Source organism: Panthera pardus, unplaced genomic scaffold (assembly GCF_024362965.1).
Source record: "Panthera pardus isolate Hobbes unplaced genomic scaffold, ASM2436296v1 HiC_scaffold_6, whole genome shotgun sequence".
Classification (NCBI taxonomy): domain Eukaryota; kingdom Metazoa; phylum Chordata; class Mammalia; order Carnivora; family Felidae; genus Panthera; species Panthera pardus.
In genome coordinates, this window is record NW_026526991.1 from 41943850 (window position 1) to 41971582 (window position 27733).

The 27733-nt window shown below is 43.2% G+C and overlaps 1 protein-coding gene across 2 annotated transcripts in view; it reads left to right on the plus strand.

Moving 5' to 3' along the window:
* The window catches only part of BBS10 (Bardet-Biedl syndrome 10), a 90016-nt gene that overhangs the window by 35663 nt on the left and 26620 nt on the right, over positions 1–27733 (plus strand). The window contains exon 5 of one of the 2 annotated variants that reach the window (XR_002081575.2): positions 3125–3181. The exons of the other annotated variant lie outside the window; for it this stretch is intronic. The gene's annotated coding sequence lies outside the window, so the exon portion shown is untranslated. The remainder of the gene's footprint in view (positions 1–3124; positions 3182–27733) is intronic. 2 annotated transcript variants of the gene reach the window in all.

Sequence of the window (27733 nt, forward strand, 5' to 3'; positions counted from 1 at the left end):
TCAGGTCATGATCTCAGGGTTCGTGGGTTCAAACACCGCATCAGGCTCTGTGCTGACTGCTCAGAGCCTGGAGCCTGCTTCAGATTCTGTCTCCCTCTCTCTCTGCCCCTCTCCTGCTCATGCTCTGTCTCTTTCTCTCTCAAAAATAAACATTTAAAAAAATTAAAAATAAAATAAAATAAAATTCAGAATGTCAATAAATGTCAGTTCAAACACCATATATATCTGACTCTGAGTCCCAATGCCTCCAGATGAGTGGGAAAAATCAATCTTCTCCAGGAATGAGTGAGAATCTAAGAAGCCATGGTATCCACAGGTAATGAAGGTTAAGAGCCTTTAGTTTCTAGCCCATCATTTGGTCCCGTGATCTGAGCCTTCGCAATTCCTTGAAGGAAGCCAATTGTCTGGGACATACCTTCTTTCCATGGCCCACTCTTCCCTGCTAAGGTCTGTCCTCCTGTTTATGGTGCTGGTAGAAGGAGGGACAGGCTCCTGCCTCCCATGGATCCAGCTGAATTCTATTCCCTTTCTATAGGAGTGGGGGTGGGGAATCCTTCGGCTCTCTTGGCCTTCAAAGATAATCCTCATTCTCTGCCTCTCCTTACTGGTTATCCAATATTTTCACAAAAATCATAAAGCCTTTCACAAAAGATTGAAGAAAAGATTGTCTTCCTGTATTTCTGTAACCTAAACCTCCCTGAGGCAAAGGAGCCAGTGAGCCCAGCGACCTTCTCAGCCTGGCAGAGGCAGAGAACAAAACACGAGTTCTTCCATCCGGAATCCTGCCACACTTGTCTACATTACCTGATGACAGCAATAGCCTTCTCAGGTTTCTATCCTTTGCAGCCTGTGCACATTGCAAAAATATCTGGCTTCACAAATGGGCAGGATTCAGGAGGATTCAATCATCAGGAAATGTCCAGTTTTGGTTTGGTTTTGTTTTTCCTCTACCACAACCATCACACGTCCTGTTGGTTCTCCTTTCTCTGCCCTTGGACAAAATCTCTGGCAGATCTCTTGGCTTGACCTCCTGTCACTTCCAAGTATTAAAACACTTCTATTTCCAGTAATTTGGAAATCTGGACCAATCCAATGGTAGACTTTTGCTGTCTCCTGTAGTTCACAGCACCTTCCCTTTCCATTGCTCATGCCTAACCTGCACTCAGAATCCCGGACTCGGGAGAGGGCCAGTGTCTGCGCTGACTCCACAACCTCTCCTGTATCCCGGGTGCTACTAACTCTTCAACATTCAGAGCAACGAGTGGAGGGGAAGACGGATGGCAAGAAATGGGGCAAAATGCGATTTTTTAGCCAGTGCTATTTGAACATCTCTCTTGGCTACTGAATGCCTTCTCTCTTATGGAAAAAGCCTAAATGCTGGCTTGCTTTTCTTGTGAGGAACGTCTGTCGATTCTTTGGAGGACACTCTTCGTGCCCACTTCCAGACTTCCACAGTGCTGTATTCTCTGCTGTGTGTCATGCGCACTTTGGATAAGTCCCATGCAGCTCTTTCTCTTGTGCCCACCTTCTTTCCCTGGTGTCCACTTGGCCTCCCAGAACTCTTTGTGCAGGCTTGTCTCTCTTGTCCCCTGCTCCCATTGAAGCCACGCAAGATCAGGCCACTCGCCTTGCCCTGTCACCAGTGGCCATCTGTGGCAGCCTCTGTCTTCATCAGGTACACACCTAAACTCTCATGGTTACATGTAGATTTCCTGCTCTCGTGGCAGAACTGGTGCATCCCAGTGAGCATTTAATTGAGGACTAGGTGAGCTGTCTCTTTCCCTTGGCAGATTTGAGAGGTTCTCTTGATGTTTCCTTCACTTGGCTTAGGGTGGAGGAACATTCCAGAACCTGCTCTCCTAACCAACAACTCTCTTTATACTTTTAAAAGAATTTTTTTAAGTTTATTTATTTATTTGAGAGAGAGAGAGAGGGAAAGGGAGAGAGAGAGAGAAAGAGAGAGAGAGAGAGCGCACAAGCTGGGGAGGGGCAGAGAGAGAGAGAGAGAGAGAGAGAGAGAGAGAGAGAATCTGAAGCAGGCTTTAGGCTCGAGGTTGTCAATGCGGATCCAAAGCAGGGCTCGAACTCATGAATCGTGAAATCATGACCCGAGCAGAAGTCAGATGCTCAACCAACTGAGTCACCCAGGTGCCCCTTGGCAACTCTCTTTATAGAAAGCCTTTTTCTGCCACTAAATCCCTAGCCTTCTCTTAGACAAGCTGGAGGTGGTGACAGGCTAAAGGCCATATGATCACATCTGGCCACTTTTAACAAGCCCTGAGTAGAAGTGCCCCACATCTCTCTTTTTAGAACTTGTTGTACTCCTTAGCTATATTTCTCAGCTTTGGATTTCAGCTGAAATTCTGAGACAACAGAAATACCTGTTGTATTAAATAACCTTCAAATCCATTCATTTCTTTGGGTACATGAACACAATATAGTAATTAAAGAAAATGACTATGGAAAAAAAAAAGTGGACTTCATCCTTGTAAACATATTCTGAGCACCAGTTGGATTAGGCAGGTTGTCTGTCTCCCAGCCCCTTAAGTGTTGGAAAGAGGCCTATTGAATAACCTTTCTTTATCACCTATGGTAGGTCTTTCCTTGATCATTTTAATTTATTATATGGCAAATGTTGATATAAGTAATTACATTTCAACTGCATGGGGGAAGTATTTTTAAAAATATTTGTAAAACTTTACTTTTAAAAGCTGAGGGGCATTTGGAAAACTTAAGCTTCTCCTTATACTCAAGTGCTGATTCTTTTCTGAACCCAGAAAAAGGACTATTGCATTCACCTATTTCCTACCCTAACATGGAAAAAAACAGTTACACAGTGTTCTAGAAGAACTGTTTGCATGAGAGAAAATAGCTTTTAGATTCAGGGAGAACCTTCCTTACCATCCAAGTGGCTTATGAAATTGAGAAGCCCATCCAACGGCAGAGTCAGAACCTCAGATTGCGGGCATTGGCAAATGGTTGTGAGTGGAGCCCACAGGCAGGCTCTGCAGGGGCCTGGAATTTAACCTTGTGATCTGGAGGAAGTGCTTGTGTTTGCATGTGTAACATGTTTTTCTTTCAATCATTAAAAATCATTAATCCTGAGTTTATCTGTGTTTCCCAGAGTGTGGACCATGGACCACCTGTATCAGAATCAACTAGAGAGCACGTGTAAATGCAGGTACATGGGCCCCAAGTAAGACTACAGATCAGGACCATGGGGTCCGCCAGCCTCTCAAGTTTAGAATCCCTGTAGGTTTCACTCTCCTTGTTGGCACAGGCACCTCGGAGAGGTTTCAGGCCCAGGGCTGTCTATCTTCTTGTAAAAAAACTACCAAAACCCCCGTTTCAACTTCCTGTCTTTCCTGGTGCCTTGTTTTCCTGAAATAGTATCATGTGGTCCTCTACTAGTCTGTGATTCTTTGTCTTTTTTCCCTCCATTTCCTGTCTTCTACTCTTCCCACTCCCAATTCATTGAGATCATAGTTTTATTGAGTCAACCATGTTGAGTTATTGAGTTTATCGAGTCCTTATGTTTCCGTTTTTAGGGAAATCATATAGTTTGTTTCTCATGTCTCTGTCTAAATCAGTTGCACTCTGGCCAGGATTGATCTAAGATGTACTCCATGACTGGGATTTTTTTTTCTACAACATTCCAGAATACTTTTGACATATACTTGACATTTACTTCTCAAGTTCTACAACTTGATTTCATGCACAACTGTGAATTGCCTGGCCTAATTCAAACCTTTAGAAACCTTAAAGTCAAAGGCCCCGCCCACACATCCAAATCCAAGCCCCAGAGTCACAGGTCTGTGACTGTTTTAATTTCTCAATTATTTAATTTCTCAAAAATTCCACTGTTTTCATTTCTCAACATTCCCAGCCAAGGACCAAACGCTGGAGTCTTTGAGGGGTCAGGTCTCTTCTCATCTGAGTTCTTAGCCAATTGAGAAGCAAAACAAAGGAAGGCAGATAGAGGCCAAAATATCATCATCATTAACAATAATAATACAAAGGGGTGTCTGGTGGATTAGTCGATTGAGCTTCTGACTCTTGATTTTGGCTCAGGTCGTGATCTCAGTTTGTGAGGTGGAGCCCCACATCAGGCTCTGTGCTGGTGGCATGGAGCCTACTTGGGATTCTTTCTCTCCCCCTCTCTCTGCTCCTCCCCCACTCACACATGCACAAATACACATTCTCTCTCTCTCTCAAAATAAATACAATTTAAAATAATAACAACAACAATGATAGTAATAGAGGTTCCCGGGTGGCTCAGTCAGTTAAGCTTCAGACTTTGGCTCAGGTTATGACCTCACAGTTCGTGGGTTCATGCCCCTCATCAGGCTCTGTGTTGACAGCTCAGAGCCTGGAGCCTGCTTGGGATTCTGTGTCTCCCTCTCTCTCTGCCCCTCCCCTGCTCATATTCTGTCTCTCTCTCTCTCTCCTAAAAAATGAATAAAACACTTTAAAAATGTTTAGATAATAATAAAAATAATGATAATAATAAATTGTGAAGCTGAAATAAGGATCATAATTGAATTAGGCAAAGGGCCAAGGCCTAAGAAGGCAGAGCGCCAACTTCCTCTCAAGAGCAAAATGTGTGGAGCTGGGTGGAGCATGCCCAGTTTATTTTTGCCAAGTGTACCAATTAGATTAATCACTGCCCAGCACCCCCGCCTTCTCCCCCATACCCATGGCTGACTGTAGGGCCATAGGGAGAGAGGCTGGGAGTGTAACTAACAGGACACCATTAATTTGAAAGGAAATATAAAATGCAAGAGTTGTTTCTAATGCCGTTATTTTATGAACCAAAATCTGTATCAGTGATTCCAAAGTCAAAATCCTGAAATAAAACATTTTCTTGTAAGTTTTTGGAAAACTCACATGGTAGCAAAATCAGACCTGAAATGATATGGGGTTACCTATGGTCCTTATGCCATTTGGTTGAATATTCATATGCTACTAAAATATAAATGTGTTTAATTATGGGTTGTTTCTCCAGACCCATTTGGAGGTGTTATTTAAAATAAGGTATATAGGGGCGCTTGGGTGGCTCAGTCGGTTGAGTGTCCGACTTCAGCTCAGGTCATGATCTCATGGCTTGTGAGTTCGAGCCCTGCGTCAGACTCTGTGCTGACAGCTCAGAGCCTGGAGCCTGCTTCGGATTCTGTGTCTCCCTCTCTCTCTCTGCTCCTCCCCTGCTCATGCTCTGTCTCTCTCTGTCTCAAAAATAAATGAAACATTTAAAAAAAAAAACAAAACAGTATATATACCATGTTACCTTTCTAAAGTCCAGCAAAGTCTGAGGTATGAAACGTATTAGATCTCAAAAGTTTTAGGCAGAGGAAGTGTGTTCAGTGTGGGAGACAATGATTGGCTGAAGATTAATTACTAAGACCTCTCGGGAATGTGAGGGAAGCAAGTGTAGGGGAGGAAAAATATCTTTTTCCCCCATTCTTCTAAGTTCTTGGTTGGGGCCCCTGTAACAAAAGACGGGTTAACAAGAGAAAATCATATAAATTTATGTAACATAAGTTTTACATGACATGGGGGACTTCATAAGGAAATGAAGACCCGAAGAACCTGGGTGTGTTTTTATGATAAGTCTGATGAAGAGTGAAAAGTCGTGGGAAAATGTGACCGAATGAAAAGGGGTGTGAACTCAGTGGTAAACATGGGGAAGCAGCAAGGCCTGTGGGTTCAGATTCCTCTTTGTGTCTTCGAGATAAGGACATTCCTTTCCTCCAGCTGTAAGAAGGATACTTCTTGCCTGAGGGTTTTGTATCCTGCTTCAGGGGAAGGGCAGACAATCTTTTCTGCTCATGTCACTTTTTAAATTCCTTCAGCTTAAAATATTCAATACATCAAGGTGCCACTGTTTGGGAAAGCATATCCTGAACACTGTCACAAGGGAACAGGGACACTGTCACAAGCGGGGAGGAAATTTGTCTAGGCTCTTTGTTTGGGCTATGAAAAGCAAGGTGAAAGTTTATAGTAATTAGAATTTGATATGGGATTATATATCATATGTTTATTTTTGGACAATTGTATTAAAAAGGTCACCTAAATAAGAGACCATTGTTCCATCAGGAAACGTAGATGCCAATACAAGATCACTGCTGGCAGCAGCACGTGGGAGTCATGGCCATGGGGATGTTGACAAGCACATGGAGTGAGTTGGAGGCCAAGGAAGATCATCCCACTTTTCTATAGAAGGGTCCAGATTGGGGTGTGCACATTATAAGGCTATGCAAAGAAGGATTTGAATTCTCTTTTTGCTGGCTTAACATTTCCTGATTCGATGCTGATAACATAGTGCATCAGCTAGGTAGCCTCACATAAGTAGCCAAAACCATCTGGGCACAATCAGGGTATTCCTGTTCTTACCCTCTTGGAGCACAGACAATATTCAGTCAGTTTTCTAATGGCTAACCCTGCTTAAGTGTGCAAATGCATCTGAAATTATTCCATCAGCAGTGGAAAAGCCTACGTAACAATCCTCAGAGAGAATTTTCTTCTGGAAGGAATTTCAGATAGCACGACAGTTTCGGATATCAGAGGCATGTGTCTGCCAAAGATTGCCATAGAGTTGCAGAATTTTTGAGTTAGTAGATAGGAGTCCTTTGTTTTCACCTCTCAATCAGTGAAGAATTTTTCTAGATAATTTTATTTTCTATTATTTTTGAAATAATTTCTATTATTCTCTAAACAGTAAGGAGGTCACAATACCTCATCTTTATGGAGCACTAATTCTATGCACAGTGCTAAGTGCCTTGCAAGGAATATCTCATTTAAATTTTTTTTTATGTTTATTTATTTTTGACAGAGAGAGAGAGAGACAGAGCATGAGCAGGGGAGGGGCAGAGAGAGAGAGGGAGACACAGTATCAGAAGCAGGCTCCAGACTCTGAGCTGTCAACACAGAGCCTGAGGCAGGGCTCGAACTCACAGACTGCAAGACCACGACCTGAGCCGAAGTTGGACGCTCAACTGACTGAGCCACCCAGGCACCCCTAGGATTACCTCATTTAATAATGGTAATAGCTATTGTTTCTTGAGTACCTTCTCTATGCTGGACACTTACTTTATATTCTCATTTAATCCTCATATCATGTCAGCAAGCTAGATGGTATTTTCACTCCTCATTTCAGTGAGAAGGGAAACTAAGCCCAGTAAGTTAAGCCATTTATGTTTGAACCAATGTAGTGAGTGAGTGGGAGAGCCAGGGCTGACATTGGCATATTTAATCGCAAGTGTGGCCAAGGCACCAGCCAATCAGACATTGGCTCCGGGAGGTCCACCACTGTGCCAGGCATTAACTCTTCAGTAACTGGACCTTGGGGAGGCGTAGTTGGGGGATGATTCCTGAGACCAGTTTGAGTAAAACAGATTGCTTCTCTAATGTGAAATCGGTTGAAAGCTTTAATAGAACACAAAGGTTTACCCTACCTGTTGGTAAGAGGAAAGTCTTCCTGCCTGATGGCCTTTGAACTGAAATACTGGCTTTTTCCTGCCTTCAGAGTAGAACTGAAATATTAGCTCTCCCTGGATCCCAACCCTGCTGGCCTTTGGATTGTAACTACACCAGTGGTTCGTCTGGGTCTCTAGCTTGCTGATTCACCCTGTAGATTGTTGACTTGTCAGCCGCCATAATCATGTAAGCCAATTCCCTATGACAAATATATATACACATACATCCTCTTGCTTCTGTTCTTTTGGAGAACCTGACTAATATAGAGGCTAGAGGAGGGGCACCTGGGTGGCTCAGCCAGTTAAGCATCCGACTTTAGCTCCGTACATGATCTCACTGTTGGTGGGTTCAAGCCCTGCGTTAGGCTCTGTGCTGACAGCTGAGAGTCTGGAGCACACTTTGGATTCTGTGTCTCCCTCTCTCTCTGCCCCTCCCTCACTTGCACTCTGTCTCTCTCTCTCTCAAAAATAAATAAACATTAAAACAATTTTTTTTTTTTAAAAAAAGGAGAAGGAGGAAAGAGAACTGCCATTTAATCCCCCATGGGTCCTGAAAAGTAGTCATTATCCTTCTCATTAACAGTCAGAGAATGGATGCCCTGAGAAGACTGGCAAATTGAAGCACAGTAAGCGGCGGGGCTTGAATTCAGGCCCAGGTCAATTTAGTCAGTTTGTCTAGATCCCCTTTTCTCCGACCAGCACCCTAGAGGTTGTCAATGTATCATGTTCAGATGAAAAAACTCAAGACCAAAAAGCTGCAGAGCTAACATCTTGCCCTGAAACTGGTGTCTTCCTGTCTATCATTTGCCTTCTGTCAAAATAGAATTTCCCATCACCACCTTTACCCCAACTGAGCAGAACTATTTCTATTTCCTGGATTCCACTGCTTGAATATATATATATATATATATATATATATATATATATATATATATATACACCTACTTTCTAGAAATTGAATTTGATTTGTATTTGTGCATCTATATGTCCATCTTCCTATGGCACTGTCGCTTAAAGGAGAGGACCAGATCTTTCTGTCCTTGTATTCCTCAGAGCCCAGAATAATCTCTGTGTATAGGAGGTGCTCAGTAACTGAAGAGAATGAACTAATGGATGAATGAACAATTTGAAGTCTCTGCTTCTGTAGCACTGATTCAGGCTACCTGGAGTAACTCCTCTCTCAGTCCCACCTTCTCCCCACCCTCCAGACTTCCAGACACCACACAGACTCTCATTGACAGGACAGACAGACATGCTCCAAAACAAAACCAGCAAGAAACACACATCACAGAAGACTTGAGAACATGTTCCTCTGAAATGTAAATGGGTCTAATTTGAGTACCCTGTGTTTCAAACCTTCCTTTGACCTATTCCTTTAGACCAGGTAAGAGAGAGAGAGAGAGAGAGAGAGATGGACAGACAAACAAAAAGACAGAAGAGGGAGACAGAAAGAAAGAGAAACAGAGGAAAGGTGGAAAGAAGGAAGAAGACATTAATTCTGCATACACTTTCATATTTTTACAGGCAGCAGGAAGTATTAAAAACTGCTTCCAAAATAGGAGGTCATGTTTCCTAGTGCATCAGAGGGGAGAGGAATGTTGATTTAAAAATCAGATATTAGTGGAGCCCAGAGAGCAGGAGGACCTTTTCGTTTATTCTAAATGTCTCGGGAGATTGATAGCATGGAGGAATGATGCTGGCAACAGGTTCCATCCAATTCCTTGTTCATATCTGCTAGAGGGATGATTCTTAATTTTTTTTTGAGTCTGAATGTCTGAGATCCTCCTAAGGAGCTAATGAAATAAACAGACTATCTTTCTAGAAAATACATGTTTGTGTACATACAACATATGCATGAAATACACGTGAAACATAATTTTGAATTCAAAGACCCCTAGAATTAAGATTCAAACATTCACATGGGTGCATCTATATATACACCTATGTATAGAACATACCTCTCCTCGCTGTTTCCCTGCTCTTCCCAGCCCTGGAACAGCCTCAAGCCTATGTGACATCAAAACTGAAGGAATGTCAGGAGATCTGTTCCTCCTAACCCAGGATGAAATACTGAACACAGTTTTCCATGGAAATATGCTTCTGTCTGTTGATCACATTCTGGGTTATCATTAGGTCCACATTTCTGGTACCTTATGGGTGAACAGGCTGTGACCTCACCTGGGGACAGAACCACTCACCTTGTTTCTTTGGGAGAATGTGTTTCATCTGCTTCAACCAAATAATTCCTTAATGAAGATTTGGAATGTAATAGGTTGGGTACTTAGTAAGTTGTGGACAGCCTGTGCTCCTTTTGTAAAAGAGGAGAAAATATCCTCTTGAACAATCATGGAATTGGGGTGCAAGCCCAAAGACTGAAAAAGATGCATGTTATGGGGAAACACAATTTTCTATTAAAAAATTAACATTTATGCCACACAACACTAGGACTCCATATCTTTAAGCCCCTTGTGCCCTCTGTGACCTGAGGCATCACCTCTATAGTGTTGGTAAATGTAGGGAAGGCTGTACTTCCAGCTGGTAAGAATTTTTTACATAGGGGCATCTGGGTGGCTCAGTCAGTTAAGCGTCTGACTCTCGATTTCAGGTCAGGTCATGATCTTACAGTTTGTGGGATCGAGTCCTGTGTCAGGTTCTGTCCTAGCAGCGTGGAACCTGCTTAGGATTCTCTCTCTCCCAATCTCTCTGCCTTGCCCCCCACTCGCACTCTCTCTCTAAATAAATAAACAAATAAACATTCAAAAAAATAATTTTTTTACATTAACATAGATTTTAAAAAATCTTTCTGCAAGGCTGAATAACCAGCCATTTTAATGATCTGAAACTACCTCAGATTCCTGTACTTTGAATTCGATTTTGAAGCATAGTCTCCTATAGAAAGCACAAGAAAAAATGAATAATTCATGAATGATGTGGTACCTTCATGATTTATTTACAGCCCAGAACTCATGGTAACTCAGAGAACATCAAACATCCTACACCCTGGCCTGCCATTTAAAGAAGCATGGGGGGGGAGGGGCAGAAAGGACAAGCAGAACACGTGAGATGTGCTGTTAACCTTATATAAGGGCAATGAATAAGGAACCTAAATATTTGCTGAGAAATAAATCGAACGATGATCAAAAGAAAAGTCAAAGTGTCAAGAGATTGCCTATTGAGGCCATGAGAGAAATTGTATATGCTGCTACTCATTATGGCCTTCTCTCCATGTCGTTTTGTAATTAATTCTTCATGCTACCCCAGGATTTTGCTCAGTCTTTCTGAATATTCCTATTTCCTCATAAAATTTTCACTATGAAAAACCACCTAAAATTTTTATAATCAGGAGAGGGATATACTCTTGTCGGTTTTCCAACATACTTACATGTCTGTTGTTTTGCAAACGTCTTGTTAAATCCCACAGGGCTCCTCTCTAGTCATTGTCATCACCCTTCGCCCACAGTGCCTCCTCTGGGAGGCTATGTCAGGCAGGACTTCTTACTGGGTGGTGTAGTGCCAGAACCTGGAGTCACCCCATCAGCAATCGCATAGTTGGGGGGTGGGTGGGTGAGAGTATGGGTGACACAGTATCTTTCTTTTTTAACATTGTATTTTCTTCTCCACGAAAAAAGTGATAGTATCCATTAAACTGGGAAAAATGGTTAAGAAAATAAAAATCTTTTTTAAAAACCTTCATGAGTTTTTATAAAATGCAACTCCCAAGTGCACTAGGGACCTTGAGGCTAAAGTACGCCATCTACCTGGACTTCAGGCTCTGGGGACGGTGTGTTCATTGAGCCAGGGCAGGGATTTGGGGCGGGTGGGGAGGCCTAGCCACCCAGCCTGGGCTGACCCTACCATCTCAGGTGAGGTGAATCCCAATGATGAACAAGCTTTTGGTGAAAATAGGTTGTTTCTGACGGAGAGGATGTGGAGAAACGGGAACCTTCTTGCACTGTTGGTGGGAATGCAAACTGGTGCAGCTGCTCTGGAAAACAGTGTGGAGGTTCCTCAAAAAATTAAAAATAGATCTACCCTATGACCCAGCAATAGCACTGCTAGGAATTTACCCAAGGGATACAGGAGTGCTGATGCATAGGGGCACTTGTACCCCAATGTTTATAGCAGCACTTTCAACAATAACCAAATTATGGAAAGAGCCTAAATGTCCATCAACTGACAAATGAATAAAGATGTGATTTATATATACAATGGAATACTACTTGGCAATGAGAAAGAATGAAATCATGCCATTTGCAGCAACGTGGATGGAACTGGAGGGTATTATGCTAAGAGAAATAAGTCAGTCAGAGAAAGACAGATACCATATGTTTGCACTCACACGTGGATCTTGAGAAACTTAACAGAAGACCATGGGGGAGGGTATGGGGAAAAAAATTACAGAGAGGGAGGGAGGCAAACTGTAAGAGACTCTTAAATACTGAGAACAAACTGAGGGTTGATGGGGGGTGGGGGAGAGGGGAAAGTGGGTGATGGGCATTGTGGACGGCACCTGTTGGGATGAGCACTGGGTGTTGTATGGAAACCAGTATGACAATAAATTATATTCAATATAAAAAAAAGAAAAGAAAATAGGTGGTTCCTTGAGAGTTCATTTCCCCAGGGCTTCGGCATGAAGCCACCTCAGCTACAAACACAGTCTCACTGGTGTCTTTGTCTTGATTAAAGATGAAAACCCAACTTAAACACATTGCCAACCTGCTTGGGGGATCCTCCCCATATAATGCCTTCTTTTACCTTTTGTGCAGATGGAATAGATGGAAATAATCACTCTCCTTGGGAGACACTTTGGCAAGTGGTCCTTAGCATGGAATTGCCTCTCTCCCTCTCTTCAAATATAACTCATTCTTGTGGGATTTTTTTTCTTAGCTCAGGCTGCTATTAAATTACCATAGAGTGGCTTATGAACAACAGACATTTGTTTCTCACAGTTCTGGAGGCTGGGAGGTCCCAGACGAAGATGTGGATGGATTCTGCGTCTGGTGAGGGCCCTCTTTTTTTGCTTGCAGATGGTTGTCTCCTTGCGGTGTCCTCACATGACAGAGAGAAAGATCATCCCTTTCACGTCTCTACTTGTATGAGCACTGATCCCACTCACGAGGGCTCCACCCTTATGACCTCATTACCTCGCAAATGTCTCACCTTCAAATGCTGTCACGCTGAGGATTAGGGCTTCCACATATGAATTTGTGGGGAGACGCAAGCATTCAGTCCGTAGCAGAGTTTATTCCTGAGTTACAAAAACTCAAGACAAAACAAAACAAACCCAGAGCTCTGAACAGATAAGAGACTCTCAGCGGGCTAAGGCCATGGGGGACATGGAGATCCATGAGGTGACGTGTATTTGACTACCTGCCCTGTTCGCTCTCACACCTGCTGCATCACTGTCTGTGGCTGCCCTGGAGACCCAATCGTTTGAAGGCTTTGTGGGAGGCATGTTAAACCATATAGGCAGTCAGAGCAGCATTTAGGGTCACATGTGACGCAGGACTCCTTTTTCATGTCAAATTTTGTTTTACACACCTGTTGTTAGGGCATGATATCCACACGGAGTGGGGATGATGTCTGCCACAGCAGGTACCAGGCTAAACACCTCTCAGGAGGATCACAAATGAAGACAAACTGGGTCCGTTAAGTTTTTTTTTTTCTTTTTTAATAAATGGTTCTCCTACTTCCCCCTCCCTTGGGTTTTTTTTAATTAGTCTGTCATACTATTAGCATCTGTCTTACTTTCTCCTTTAGGACAAAGAATAAAGTCAGTTGCTTTAGAAGAAAGTATAAACATCTTGCCAAACAAAGAGGAAAACTGAGCTTTTTGGAATGTGCATGGCCCAATTAAATGGGAAAAAGTGGAGCTGACCCTGAGTCATGGAAACAGTAGTTATAGAATGGATAAACTCTTCAACAGGGAAATCTTAGACTCTGTCTGGTGTGGGCATCATCGCATAAACATCTCCCATAAGCCACACACACACCACTGAGCCAAATCCAAATGAGATTACGATGCTTGTAGGGAGCTTGAATCTATGTACACAACCTATAAACAGACTGAATGCAGTGGGCCAACTGTGTTGTTAGAGAGTTCCTCTAAAACAGTGGAGGTAGGGTCTGAGGTTATTCGCCACTGCAAGGGTATAGGTGGGATATGGGGAATGGAAGACTTTCCAAGAAATCTGCTTTTACTAAGAGGGGTCCTCCTCTAGGCCTCTCTCTGGAACAAACCTCCTGCCATGACCTATGGTGGTTGCAGGGGCAACTCACCTAAAATAGGATTGAGCCTAGAGCAGAGCAGTCTATGGAAGTAACACAGAGTGTGTGGCAGAGAGAAACAGCTAAACCAGGCTGTTTGTTTCAAAGTGCTGAAATTCTCTGGGCTGCCTGATGAGCGAAGTGCAGTAAACCTAAGGGATTTGGCCTTGGCTGGAATTGATCAGACATGTGTTGCACACAATGGCAAATAGGTTTTTACCGGCACTGTAAGCCTACCCAGTGCATAAATGCTCAGTGCAGTATTGCGTTGAGGAGGATCCTGAGGCTGTATCGAGCCCAACAGGAAAGAGGGCTGTGAACAGTGTGGCAATATCTACAATGGACCAGGGATGGAAGAGTAATGGCCAGGTGCCATATACATACCATCTCTGAACCACACACTGATATTGAAAATTTTGGGTCTAGAAAAATAGGTTGGAATTGAGTCATGGGAAACTTTGAATATTAGACCAAAGAGTCTGACCTTTATTTTGAGAAATGTTGTGGTTCATTTGTTCAGAACAGTAGTTCTAAAAATAGGGAATGTAAATGCCTTGAGCAAGATTCATTCTCTCCACTTGTCAGCAGGCCTACATTGCTCCCTGTTGTCCTAAACATTCAGTCACATCTTACACTTAAATCACCTGAAGGTATTTGAGTTTGCAGCCCTGTTGCAGGAATTGGAGAAGAGTTGATGGATCGTGAGTTGGAAAATGACATGCTCAGAACATACTTTAGGAAGATTATTCTTGCAGAGATGTAAAAGATGGATTGGAGGGGGGGAAAGGACAGAAGCTTCAATACTAGTTAAAGAAGTCCCTGGAACCTTCCATCTAAGAGTTATACATGCATAGCTAACCTAGAACTGTGGAAATAAAAAGTGATCTAAGAGATGTTGTAGAAGTGATATCAAGGTGTAGGTCGGGTGTAGGAGATGGAGAGAAGAGAGACTTCAAAATGATGTCAAAATATACACCTGGGACTGATTGGAGACTGGCGATACCATTAACAGAAATAGGGAATTCAAGTAGAAGAATAAATTTAGACTGGAATGTGGAGAAGAAGCAGATGAGCAGGTGAATTTTAGTACCCAGTTATTTTTCTGATGCTGTTACTGTTACAGATGGTCTTGCTCACAGCACGACATTTCCTTGAGAAAAGCTGTAGGTTGAACATGGTATCTTGTTTTATCTTTCCTAAGACTAATGGAGGGAATCTGATTTGGACAGCTGGCTGAGGTTAAAGGTTTAGTCTGTGGCCATGGAATGAAGCCATATTAACTGGGATGAAATCTGTGCCCTTGACCAGAAGAGCAAAGGACTAACTGGTAATCACCTTCAGCCATTTCTGTTACGGCATCTAATCAGGTATTGGCTTCCTGTCCTCAACACTTTGCCAGCTGGATGGTCACCTTGCCTTATTGCCTGGCACAAATATGGATGGATGTACCACTGTTGCACTCGTTTGATGCTTCATTCCTCTTGATCCAGTGTGAGATTGATTGGATGAGCATGATGGGGAGTGGAGAAGTATGCTAGGTCAACAAGTGTGGGTGCATACAGTCTTGCTAGATGCTAAGTTTTTCACCCTGCCTGTCCATCCAGTCTCTGAGATCTGCTTCATGATGCCAGATGGTGGGTTTGCTAATGGTACTTGCTACACATCTCCCACCCAGCATCTTCTCACTGATGCTTGATGCCAAGACCTATTCTCACCTGGCTCTGAGTCCTGGTTCAGTTATCAGCTAACTTAGTGGCTTGGTATGACCTTTTTATTGTTTTTCATGATCCATAGGTTGACTGGGGTTCAGGTAGATGTTTCACAGGATGCTCACAAAGCTGTGGATGGGGCTGGAATATCCAAGAGGCTTCATTCACATGTCTGGCCCTTTGACAAGGACAACTGGAAGCTGGAGCCCATAAGCCGAGCTACTGATGGCTGAGTCTCTTGCTGTCACTGTGTAGTCTCAGGTCTCTCCTTTTCCCTGTGGCTCCTTCACATGGTCTCTCCAGCAGTAGCAGGTTGGCTGAACTTCTTACATGGCACCGAGGGATTTCCAAAGCACAATTCAGAAGCTGTCATGGCTTCTGATGACTTAGGCGCAGAACTGGCACAGAGTCGCTTCTGCCTCGTATTGGTCAAACCAAGTCATGCAGCCACCCTAGATTTAGAGTGGGAAGGCACTATGCAAGGATGTGAATATTGGGAGGCACAATTGACAGGCCATTGGACGTCCCCACTTCTATCTCAGAATAAAGTCCTCTGGGGGCGCCTGGGTGTCTCCATCAGTTAAGTCCAACTCCTGATTTTGACTCAGGCCATGATCTCATGGTTTGTGAATTCAAGACCTACCTAGAACTCTGTGCTGACAGCATGAAGCCTGCTTGGGATTCTCTCTCTACCCTTCTCCCCTCAAAATAAATAAATAAACATTAAAAAAAAAAAAAAGGAATACAGTCCTCCGAGGACCTCTGTGAACTACCTCGCACAGTGTCTGACCTCAACTCCATCCTGCCTCCTTCCCTCACTTCTCTCTAGCTCCTCTGGCCCCCTTCAGCCTGAGACAGATGGAAGGAAGCTTTCAGTGAGGTATTGGCGGGAGCCTGAGTGAGTCTTGCCAGACATGTAGGAATCATTTAGGTAGGCAAGTAATGGTAAGGGAATACCAAGAGAGGTTAAAACATTTAAGAGCGCTGAAGATTTTGAAAATTACCAGTCATGTGGTGAGAACACAGAGTAGGTAATGGTGTATTGTGGAAGATGAGGCTAAAAGAGACAAGGAGGAGCCAGCTGACAGAAAATTATGTGTCGAGCCAAAGAATTTCAGTTTGGTTCCTTAGGTATTAAAGAGTTGTAGGTAGGAAACACTTGATTGGATTTGAATGTTAGAAAGAACACTCTTTGGGATTTTGGGAGATGCAGTAGAGACTGTAGAGATTTAAAAAACAGAGATACCAATTAGGAGGTTATTACAAACCATCAGGTAAGACATGTTGAAGGTCTTAGCAAGGCTGTCCCTAGAGTGCATGAGTCCCTGGGCAAGATATTTTGGGGGAACCCTGTCTATATAAAAAAATTGATTAAAAATGTATTACCAAGCTTATGAGTCCATAAAAGATGATTAACTTATGGTTTAAGAAATGGGTGAAGTAGAGATTCTCATAATTGTTTTCTATCCAATCAGTGCATAAAAAGATTCTTTCTAGTATCCTGGGCCCCATCTGCTCCTATTCAGGTTTAGGAAGTATCTCTTCATGCTCTTTTGTGTTGAATATGAGGTTCCTGGCTAATTTATATCTCCCATGGCAAGAAAGGGTAGCAACACAGTTCTTACAATGTCATGGCTCTTGGTGAGCTATTTATATAGAAGTAATACAGATCTTTTTTTTATTATTTAACTTTTTGAAATGTTTATTTATTTCTGAGAGACAGAGACAGACAGAGTGCAAGCCGGGGAGGGGCAGAAAGAGGGAGACACAGAATCTAAAGCGGGGTCCAGGCTCTGAGCTGTCAGCACAGAGCCCGACGCGGGGCTCGAACCCACAAACTGTGAGATCATGACCTGAGCCGAAGTCAGATGCTTAACTGACTGAGCCACCCAGGCACCCCAATACAGATCTTTTTATTCCTATAACTCATTAACATCGGTTATTTCATGCCTGTTACATCATCACTCATGATGTGACACATCATCCATTGTGCTGCTCTGAATACTGGCTTGCAATGTTTCTGTCATGGGTTGTTATTCTGTGTCATTGACGATAACCACAAATGCAAGTTTTGCTCAAGGTATGCACAAAAATGTGAACAATAATTTGTTTTCTGCTCATATTAAATTTGTTGATAAGAATTTTATACCTTAAATGTAAAATAGCACATATTTTAACCATGCCTTCTCTTGAACTCTTGTAACCCCTGCATTCCTAGAATGTCATCACTTTTAGTGTTGATCCCACTCCTGTCTTCCACCACCACCTGCAAAGAGGATAGGAGATGAGCCTCCGAGCCTGTCGGGAACAGCATAGTCCCAATAGCCATGCAATGTCCATCCCTCATCTGGCAGGCCTTAAGAACAACCTGGGAGAACACAATGCCACCGTATCAATCCAAAGGAGAGAAAGGACATTGATCAGAAGGCCCAGTGTTATTGCACAGCAACAATTTCAAAAGCCCTTGGAGGAGACAGGCCTGGCCATTACTAGGAGACTCTCTGACATGTGGTGCAGAACCTGAAAAAGGAACAGGGCAACTGCCTTGGATGCCAGAAGCAAGAGAGGTCGGGAGTAATGGATTCCTGTCACCACTGCCAATGACCTTGGATGCTGGGACCAGGGATGGACTGCAGTTGGAGCATAGATACTCAGGAGCAAAAGCACGGGCTCACGTGGGCAGTTCAAGTCCAAAGACAGGCAGTGGACTGTCAGTAACCAAAAATCCTGAATTCTTATGTCTGCTGTTAGTGTCCGTAACTGAAAATTAGAGTACCAGCGCTATTCTGGCAACAGAGTCTTGAATGATCCTGTGAAGGAAATACTGCACTGGCCAGTAGGAACATTCCGCCTGTCGGGCTGCACTTCTGGAACTGAGACCCAGCCATGCGCCCCAGAACAATCCCGCAGTGGCTGGCTCCAAAGTCCTTTGGGACAATTGGCTGCCAACCGCACACACCGGGTAGAGTTACAGAGAGCTCTCTGAAGAGGAGAAACAGGGACCAGGAAGCGTGTGGGCTAAGAACGCCAGTCCTAGGTACTAGAGGAGACTCAGAAAACTTTGAGGCCTTTGAGGAAGGCCCTTTAAAACACGTGGCCTGCTTTGTCACAGGACCTTAGACAGGTGGCCTGCTTACCCATGTCTAAGGGCAGTTCCTGCAGTATTAAAGGGCACCAGAATAAATACGTGGGGTTCGTTTGAGAGACTCTTAGAAGATGCTAAGGGAAATGACCATAACAATGATTGCCAAACTCTTCTCCACATCCGGAACATAAATATTTTTTCAAACAAATCTTCTATGGGACACCAAACATCTGTGTAAAACAGATACAAGCTCAGATGTGGTAGATGAAGTTGGGACATGAGGCGTCAGAATCTAGCTGACAGCCCATGTTCAGTATTCCTACCCCTGAGACACCTAGGAAAACCTCAGGATTCCACGGAACACAGTTTGAAACCCACGTATGTAAAGAACAGACTGGGGCGCCTCGGTGACTCAGTTGGTTAAGCGCCTGACTCGACTTTGGCTAAGGTCATGACCTCACAGTCGGTGAGTTCGAGCCCTGTATCAGACTCTGTGCTGACCGTGCGGAGCCTGCTTGGGATTCTCTCTTCCTCCCTTTCTCTCTGCCCCTCCCCTGCTCATGCTCTCTCGCTCTCAAAATAAATAAACTTAAAAGATAGAGTAAAGAAGAGGCTGCTGGTGGATATTAAGGCTGACTTGCTGCTCACCCCACTATGAAGATTGCAGCCACCTACTAATATTTCCCCTGTGGTGCTTTCTAATCTGCTTTGAAAGTTTCTAGAAGAACTTAAGCCACTTAAAAAAAAACAAAAAAAAAAAAACCACTTTTTCAGGGCTGCCTGGGTGACTCAGTTGGTTGAGAATCAGAGTCTTAATTTTGGCTCAGGTCATGATCCCAGGGTTGTGGGTTCAGGCTCTGTGCTGAGCGTGGAGCCTGCTTCTCTCTCTCTCTCTCTCTCTCTCTCTCTCTCTCTCTCTCTGTCTCTCTCTCTCTCTGTCTCTCTCTCTCTTTGCCCCTCTCCCTGGCTCACACTCTCTCTCTCAAATTAAAACAAACAAACAAACAAAACCAATGCTTTCACTTCCTCTTTTTCCTGGGGAATCCAATTAAAATCTTTATTAAAGTCTTGCCGTTCTTCCCTGCTTGCGACCCTTGCTATATAAGCCCATACAAAAAACCTAGGGAAGAGAGTTGTTATTTACAGATAAGTTATTATGACTCCAAAAAAAAAAAAAAAAAAAAAGGAAATACCAAAAGAAAATAGTCCACCCGAACCCTTACAACCCAACTGAATCGGAGTAAGTCTCCCAGTAAGTCTCAAACACCTGTGCTTGGTTCTGCGTTGAGGAGGGTGTCCTTGCAATTCTATTGAAGACTCACTTGGAAATGATTTATTTTCACTGGAAGGTCATGCAACTTCTTTTTTCCAGAATCCCTTTACCAAATGGCTCCAGGAGCGTTTCACTGTGTTCTGGAGAACAGTAAAGCTATTGTGCCTTAAGCTGGAATGACTAACAGCGAAGGAGGCCGACCTTCCTGCCCTGAACCAGAGATAAAAGGGCTGCTTTGAAATTCTGGCCGTCCAGTTGACAGTATTTTCATTATTTCTGTGAAGCCTGACACTGGAAACCTTTGATGGGAGGAGCGCTTTGTGTCCTGCACGCAGGGCAAGTCAGCTAACATCGTGCATATTCTACCTGTCCCAACACTTCCAGAGGCTAATGGCTGATGACCTATATAAAGGAGACTTCACTAAAGATGTACAGACAAAACCCAAGCAGTCTGCGATGATATCAGACCGAAACTGCCCCCTGAAGAAAATGTGAACAGCCGAGAGGAATCTGTTTCAGCGGCCTGCAAGCCAAGGTCTGTCTAAAAATTGAGAGGAGGGACGCAGAGAGTGAAAACCGCAACAGAAGGGGGCCTACTCCGCTGGTAGACAAGAGTGAGTTCATGGAAGAGGTACTTACTGCCTGTTGTTCAGTTCCGGGGTTGAGTGCTTGCAAAGCTACCCCTGATGTTTTCAGTCCCATGTCTTACCAATCCTGGAAAATGTTCCTCAATTGCGCACACTTGCCCTCCTTTTCCTTCCACCACCACCTGCGGGTCCCCTTCATTATCAACTCATGCATTTGACCATCCATCAGGACACAGTTCGGTGTCACAGCGTCACCTCCTTTGAAAGCTGCTTGTTCCTTTTATGCAGGATTAAGCTGTGTTACCACCGTGAGCCTTACTTTTTTTATTTCTTTTACAGTTTATGTATTTATTTATTTTTTTTTTAATTTTTTTTTTTTTTTACATTTATTTTTGAGACAGAGAGAGACAGAGCATGAACGGGGAGGGTCACAGAGAGAGGGAGACACAGAATCTGAAACAGGCTCCAGGCTCCGAGCCATCAGCCCAGAGCCCCACACGGGGCTCGAACTCGGAGACCGCGAGATCGTGACCTGAGCTGAAGTCGGACGCTTAACCGACTGAGCCACCCAGGCGCCCCTGTATTTATTTTTTGAGAGAGAGATGGAACAGGAACAGGGGAGGTGCAGATAGAGAGGGAGAGGGAGGATCCCAAGCAGGCTCCACGCTGCAAAGCTCAGCACAGACCCCAATGTGGGGCTTGAACTCATGTGACCTGAGCAAACTCAAGATTTGGTCGCTCAACCAGCTGAGCTTCCCAGATGTCCCATCACCATGAGCTGTAAACCTTAGCTTTATAAATTGTACCTTGCACTCTCTTGTGCTGCGTATTTGAAATTTTTTTTAACGTTCACTTATTTTTGAAGGAGAGAGAGACAGAGCATGAGCGGGGCAAGAGCAGAGAGAGAGGGAGAGACACAGACTCCGAAGCAGGCTCCAGCCTCTGAGCTGTCAGCACAGAGCCCGATGCGGGGCTCGAACTCACAAACTGTCCGCTCATGACGCGAGCCGAAGTCGGACACACAAAAACTGAGCCACCCAGGTGCCCCTGTGCTGTGTATTTTAATGAGATGATCCTTGCGGACACAAATTCTGTCTTATTAACACTTGATTCTCTGACAGCATCAGCACAGCACTTGACTTTTCTGGATTTTCCAGTCTTTGGACATTAATTTAAAATGCCACATACGTGGTAGATTTCAAAACAACGGATACGTTTATTGGCCGTTTTGATGATCTCTTTTGTGAAGTACCTGTCCATGTCTTTTGCTTACTCTTCTCTTAGGTCACTTGGCTTTTTCTCAAGGATTTATGGGATTCTTTATATATTCTGGATGAGAATTCTTTGTGGTTATAAGTATTGCAAATACCTTCTCTCACTCTGTGGCTTTTCTTTTCATTCTCTTAATGGTGTCTTTCGGTGAAAAGACAGTCCTAAATTTACCATAGTCCAATTTATCATCTTTGGCTAGTGTGTTCTTTATGTCTTAAGAAATGATTGTTTAGCCCCAAATCTAAAGATAGCCTCCTAAATTTTCTTCTAGAAGCATTATTTTTTTTTTCCACGTTTACATAATCAGATGTGATCAACTTTTTCTAGACAGGCATGTAAATATCTATGGCTCTCCAGGTCACCAACGTTCAGCCTACTTCTATTTACAAATACAAAATAATACCCTGTGTAAGTTCTCAAACATTTACCTTTAATATCTTAAATGAGAATACTAGTCAAGTCGATACAGTTTCTTATACTATATTTACTTCTCTGGAAGCCCTTAGACTAGGAAAGGCAGAAGAGATCGTCTGCCAAAAAAATCTGGTGTTCAACAGTGCCAGGTTTAAATCTCAGTGCTACTTTTTAGTTGTTTGTGATTGTGGGAAAGTTACTTAATTGCCTTCAGCCTTGGTTTCTGATCTAGAAGATGTGGATAATAGTAGCTAAGATATTGGAATGTTGACCATGTGCCAGGCTCTGTGCCAAGTGCTTTACTTGCATAATATCATGTAAGCCTCAAAGCAACTCTATTAGTTAGGTGCGGTTAATATCATATCCTTTCCTCTTTGCAGATAATAAAGCCACAGAGCGAATCAGTTGGTGGATTCAGGATTTTAATCCAGGCAGGCTGACCCCAGGGCTCATGTATGTAAACACAGTGCATACTTTCTCCCTATTGAAAAGTCAAAAGCCATGTTCTGACTATAAAATGAGATAAGCCATGTAAAATGCTTAATGAACTCAGTGCCTAGACTCTGTTAAGAACTTAATATATTAGGATTTATGAATACAATGATAATCAAAGAATTAATTTGTATTATCCTCAACCCTAGGCTCTTTGAAAGCTAGAACTGCATTCCCTCTCCACTTCAGGAAGTGATATAAGGAAATCTTTTGTTACCAGTGAGAAAATGATGGATATCACATGCTGATGTGACTGGAGTTGGAAACACTGATTGCACCACACAAAGTATCATAATTTCAATGAATTGCTTAACCTTCCTCCCTCCATTCTGCCAATCCTTCCCTTCTTTTTCTACCCAGTCAATATTTATTGAGTGCTTAGTCTGTGCTAGACCTGTTCTAAGAGCCAGTGACACAGCAGTGAACACAGCAGTCAACCTCTCTGCCCTATGAAGCTTACATTCTGGTTGGAGAAGATAGAAAATAAATAAATAAATAAATCAGTAACTGTAATATTAATAAGTTCTATGAAGATAAATAATGCATGTTAAAATAATAGAGAGTGAAGAGGCAGGGAGCAAAAGGAACTTATTTATGGATAGGGAGATCAGGCAGGATGCTTTCTGAGGTGACATTTGAATAGACACCAAGAGAGGTGAGGGGGAGAGTTATGAGGATACTTGGGGGCAGAGGGTTGCAAGTAAAGAGAACAGTAGTTTCAGGGGCCCTGAGGTGGGAATATATCAGAAACATTCAAGGAGGGGTGCCCTGGTGGCTCAGTCAGTTAAGTGCCTGGCTCTTGATTTCGGCTCAGATCATGATGTCTTGGTTCGTGAAAACTGAGCCCCACAGCAGGCCTGCTTGGGATTCTCTCTCTCCCTCTCTCTTCAACACCCCCTGCCCCCGCTCTTGCGCACACACACACACACACTCTCTCTCTCTCTCTCTCTCTCTCTCTCTTTCTCTCTCTCAAAATAAATAAACACTAAAAAACAAAAGAAATATTCAAGGAATAGCAAGGAGGCTGGTATGCCTGGAGTGGAGTGAGCATGGCAGTAAATGAGATCACAGAAGTATGTGGGGTCAGATCATGGAAGGCATTAGGCCTTTGGTAATGGAGGATATTAGTGACAGGTAGTTTTACATAGTAATTAAGAACATAGTTTCTGTCAGCAAATTCTCTAACTTCAAATACTAGTTTTATTTTTGTATGACCTTGAGCATTATGGCTCCTCCTTGTGCCTCATCTGTACAATGGGTACACTTTGTGCCTTATCTGTACAGTTTCCTCACCTGCAAAAGAGTATTAATAATATCAAATTAGGCCTGAGCAAATTCTGGTTTGTTTGTTTGTTTTTTATTTTATTTTTGGTATCCAGGTAAAGAGCTGAAATGGAAGCATTTTTCTTTTGAACTTCTGATCCATGGAAGGCAGTAAGCCTTCACTCACATAAATACCCAAGATGGACTTTTTATTAACTATACTGAGGGTGGTGTTTCAGACTTCTATCATGAAATAATTGACAAAAGAGTATCAGTGATAGTATTTCACTAATCAGTGATAGTACTGATCACTAATAGCACTGATAACTTATTACAATGGCTAATCAGTGATAGTATTCCAATCAAAAAAATGACTTTCATGTTACCAATGAGTTTCCAATGGGACTTAAAGATAGGTCTGGTTCTGAACACACATCAGACTCAGAGCAGAATGAATTTTTCTCGGACTAATTCAAGGCATTTAGTCAGGATGGCTCAAGTACTGTGAAGGGAGACAAATCTAGGCCACAAGGATATAGCGTATAAAGGAAGACAGGCTTTGATGGAATCACATCAGATTAGTGTTCTAATATGCAGTATAATTAGATATCAGGTCTAGACTCTTCTGAAAACAACACAAGCAGACAAGTACGGTAGGCCAAGACTTTAATTCAGAGGGTAGAAGGAGAATAAATGTTTTGTGAGGTTGTCCTTTCTTAAAAGGGTGACCTCTATTACAAAGTGTGTGTTGAGAGTGATACACATTTAGCAGTGCCAACATCTTCAGTGGCTTCGATTCACTTCCTAAAGCGGAGAAAGACACACAAATGAAGAGGAATTGGGGTTTATTTGGACTCCTTGTTTCCAAATAGAGCATATTCTGCATTTGTATCTCTTACTGCCTTAGTTAGCCATTAGCCCAAGACCGAAGAGCTTATTTTTCCCTCCGGCATGGTAAGTAAGCTAATGGTTTGGGCAGCATCCTCTAGGTCACATTCCCAAGAAAGGCATGGTCGTGGGTATAAGACGTCTTGCTCCATTTTCGTTTATTCGACCATCACTTTGGAAAACAGCCACCGTGTTGGCCATGTGAAGGTCAGAGTTCCACCCTTCCCGGTGTCTTTGATCTTCCCTCAACAGTTTCAAGGGCAAGAAGCGTCACTGTGACAGGTTTCTGGGGGGCACAATGTCATTGGAAGTGTTTAAATTAGTCTGCTTTGGGGAAAACGTTCTGCTGACACTGACTCTGTGGGTGCCTTTCATCCCAAAGGGCCAGATAAGATGGGCCCAGAAGTTAAGTCTATAGGACAATGGGTCAAAGAATAAAAATCAGGGATGTTGTTGACGAGGAGATATCGCAGCTCCTCTCTATCCCCTCACATCCCCTCATTTCACTCCCATACTGTAGGCTCTGGATGCCTTTTCCTTGATAGCGTCGAAATCTAAGACAATTGGCCTAAGAACTCAGGCTAGCCTGGCTAAATTACATTCACTGTTGCCTGTGGTCCACTCTAGGTCTCAAGGGTATGTGCTTGGGCTTGGGCCGGAGCCCAGCTAAATATAACACGCTTCATTGCCCGTGTCACTGTCTGTGTATGTATTTCACTCTAGAACAGAATTCAGGTGTACAGGGTTCCTCAGCATGAATCCCTCCATCGCCCTACATTGCTAGCAGGTGGCATAAATTTGGTGGCTCAAGAAAGCATATTCACTGGCAAGTAGAGCATTTGGGGAGTAGGTGTCCTCAGAGAGTGAGGGAAGGTTTGTAGGATTTGGTATTAGCAGAAAAAGGGATTCTTTTGGGTGCCAGCTTGTCCAAGATTTAAAATGCTAGGCCAGCAACGAGCTGTGAGAGCAAAGACCAGGGCATCAGGGAGGCTCTGACCGTCCCTACTCTGGAGGCTCAGCCAAGGAACTGAAGCCAGGAGGATGAGCTCACCGTTGCCTTATTAATGTCCCATGTGTAATAAAAGTGGGTGGCAGAGCTCTCTTTCCAGAGAACACTATGTCTTATTGCTTAGTCAAACAAGGACAAGTACGTTTCAAATGTGTGACATTTAGCCAGGAGGCAGATACTGATCCACGGTCCTTTCTCTGCAGTTACAAAATCCCCAAAGCTCTGAAAAACAAAAGGGCTTTCTGGAAGTGCAGGGACAAAAGTCATCTGGGGGAGGGGGCAAATACAGTTCTGACCACTAGTTGTGCCTCCGAGCGCCTACCCATCACTATCACATCTGCTGTGGGCATTTTTGTTCCTCTGAAATTTGGGGTTAATTTCACTCTTGAAAATACCTAGACAGCAGATTTTTCTTAGGGGTCACCCAGAAGCTTCACAAACTATTTTCCTAGAGCTGTGGATATTTCTCTTCTTATTTGTCATGGGATCAATCCATGGAATGACAGTTCTGTAAAAATATAGGCCACACAGAAACCCATGGAGGAGGGGAAGGAAAAAAAAAAAAAAAAGAGGTTAGAGTGGAAGAGAGCCAAAGCATAAGAGACCCTTAAAAACTGAGAACAAACTGAGGGTTGATGGGGGGGTGGGCGGGAGGGGTGGGTGGGTGATGGGTATTGAGGAGGGCACCTTTTGGGATGAGCACTGGGGGTTGTATGGAAACCAATTTGACAATAAATTTCATATATTGAGGAAAAAAAAAAAAGAAAAAAAATATAGGCCACAACTGCCTTCTATTCTGTTATGGAATGCTCTGATTTAGGCGTCAGGAGAACAGCCACCAAGCATGTTGAGACCTGCCTAGAAGGATCTCTGCCATTTCCTCAAAGCTCTATTGAGTTACTTCCTGTATCACGCCATCGATGATCTATCCCAGCTCTGCTGATTTCCTGTTTTAGGGTTTCCTGCTATGTCCTTCATACCCACTTGCGAATATTGTGTCAGATTTTAAGCTGGAATAAATAGAAGGGTCTGTAGTGTGGAAACAGCGACCTTTGAAGTAATCGCACTGGTTTCTTTCTACTTATTTTCATGTGGATGCTAGAAATTTTAAAATTATATATGTGGCTTGTACTATATTTTTATTGGACAGAGCTACCGTAGAGAGTTCTAGTTATTTTTTTTTTTTTTTAGTGAAACATATGTGTACATTTGAAGAATACTTAAATTTGAGGGGTTACTAACACCTTACATGCTTTCCCCTGACCCTCAAGGTCTCTCAGTAAGCAGCCTAAATCATCTCTTTGTTTACTAAAGACTACAACGTCTGGAAGATTAAGGAGGACAGAAGAGAGTCAGAGAAAGAGAGGCGGTCCCTGCTGACATTGTCCCTGTCATATGCCGTGAAGTGAGTTGGCCAAATGGTACTTATGGTTTGACATGTGAAAAGGAAGAAGACACCCACGTTTCTAATCCTGGTGTCCTAGAATCTCTAATCTCTCTCTCCAGCTTCTGTCTTCTAGGAAAGAGGGGGTCTTTGAGATGGGAAACCGAGCGGCCTTCAGCAGGACTAGGATGGGGTGCGGGGAAGCTGGCTCCTGAAAATAAACAGGAAAAGACAAAAAAAAACAAACAGAGAGGAGGCATTTGCTCAGACTCAGTGGCCGCATTCATAGGAACCAGTGTGAGTCAGTGGGATCCAGAGAAAGTCAAGTCAGTGAGAAGGAGGTTATAGAAGCCCCCCTCCCCCCCAGGGAACGGGGAGTAGAGTACATTGCTGACTTCAACTTGTCTTTCTTTTTTTTTGTTTTTTAATTTTATTTTTTATTTTTTAAAATTTACATCTAAATTAGTTATCATATAGTGCAACAATGATTTCAGGAGTGGATTCCTTAGTGCCCCTTACCCATTTAGCCCATCCCCCCTCCCATAAACCCTCCCGTAACCCCCTGTTTGTTCTCCATATTTATGAGTCTCTTCTGTTTTGTCCCCCTTCCTGTTTTTA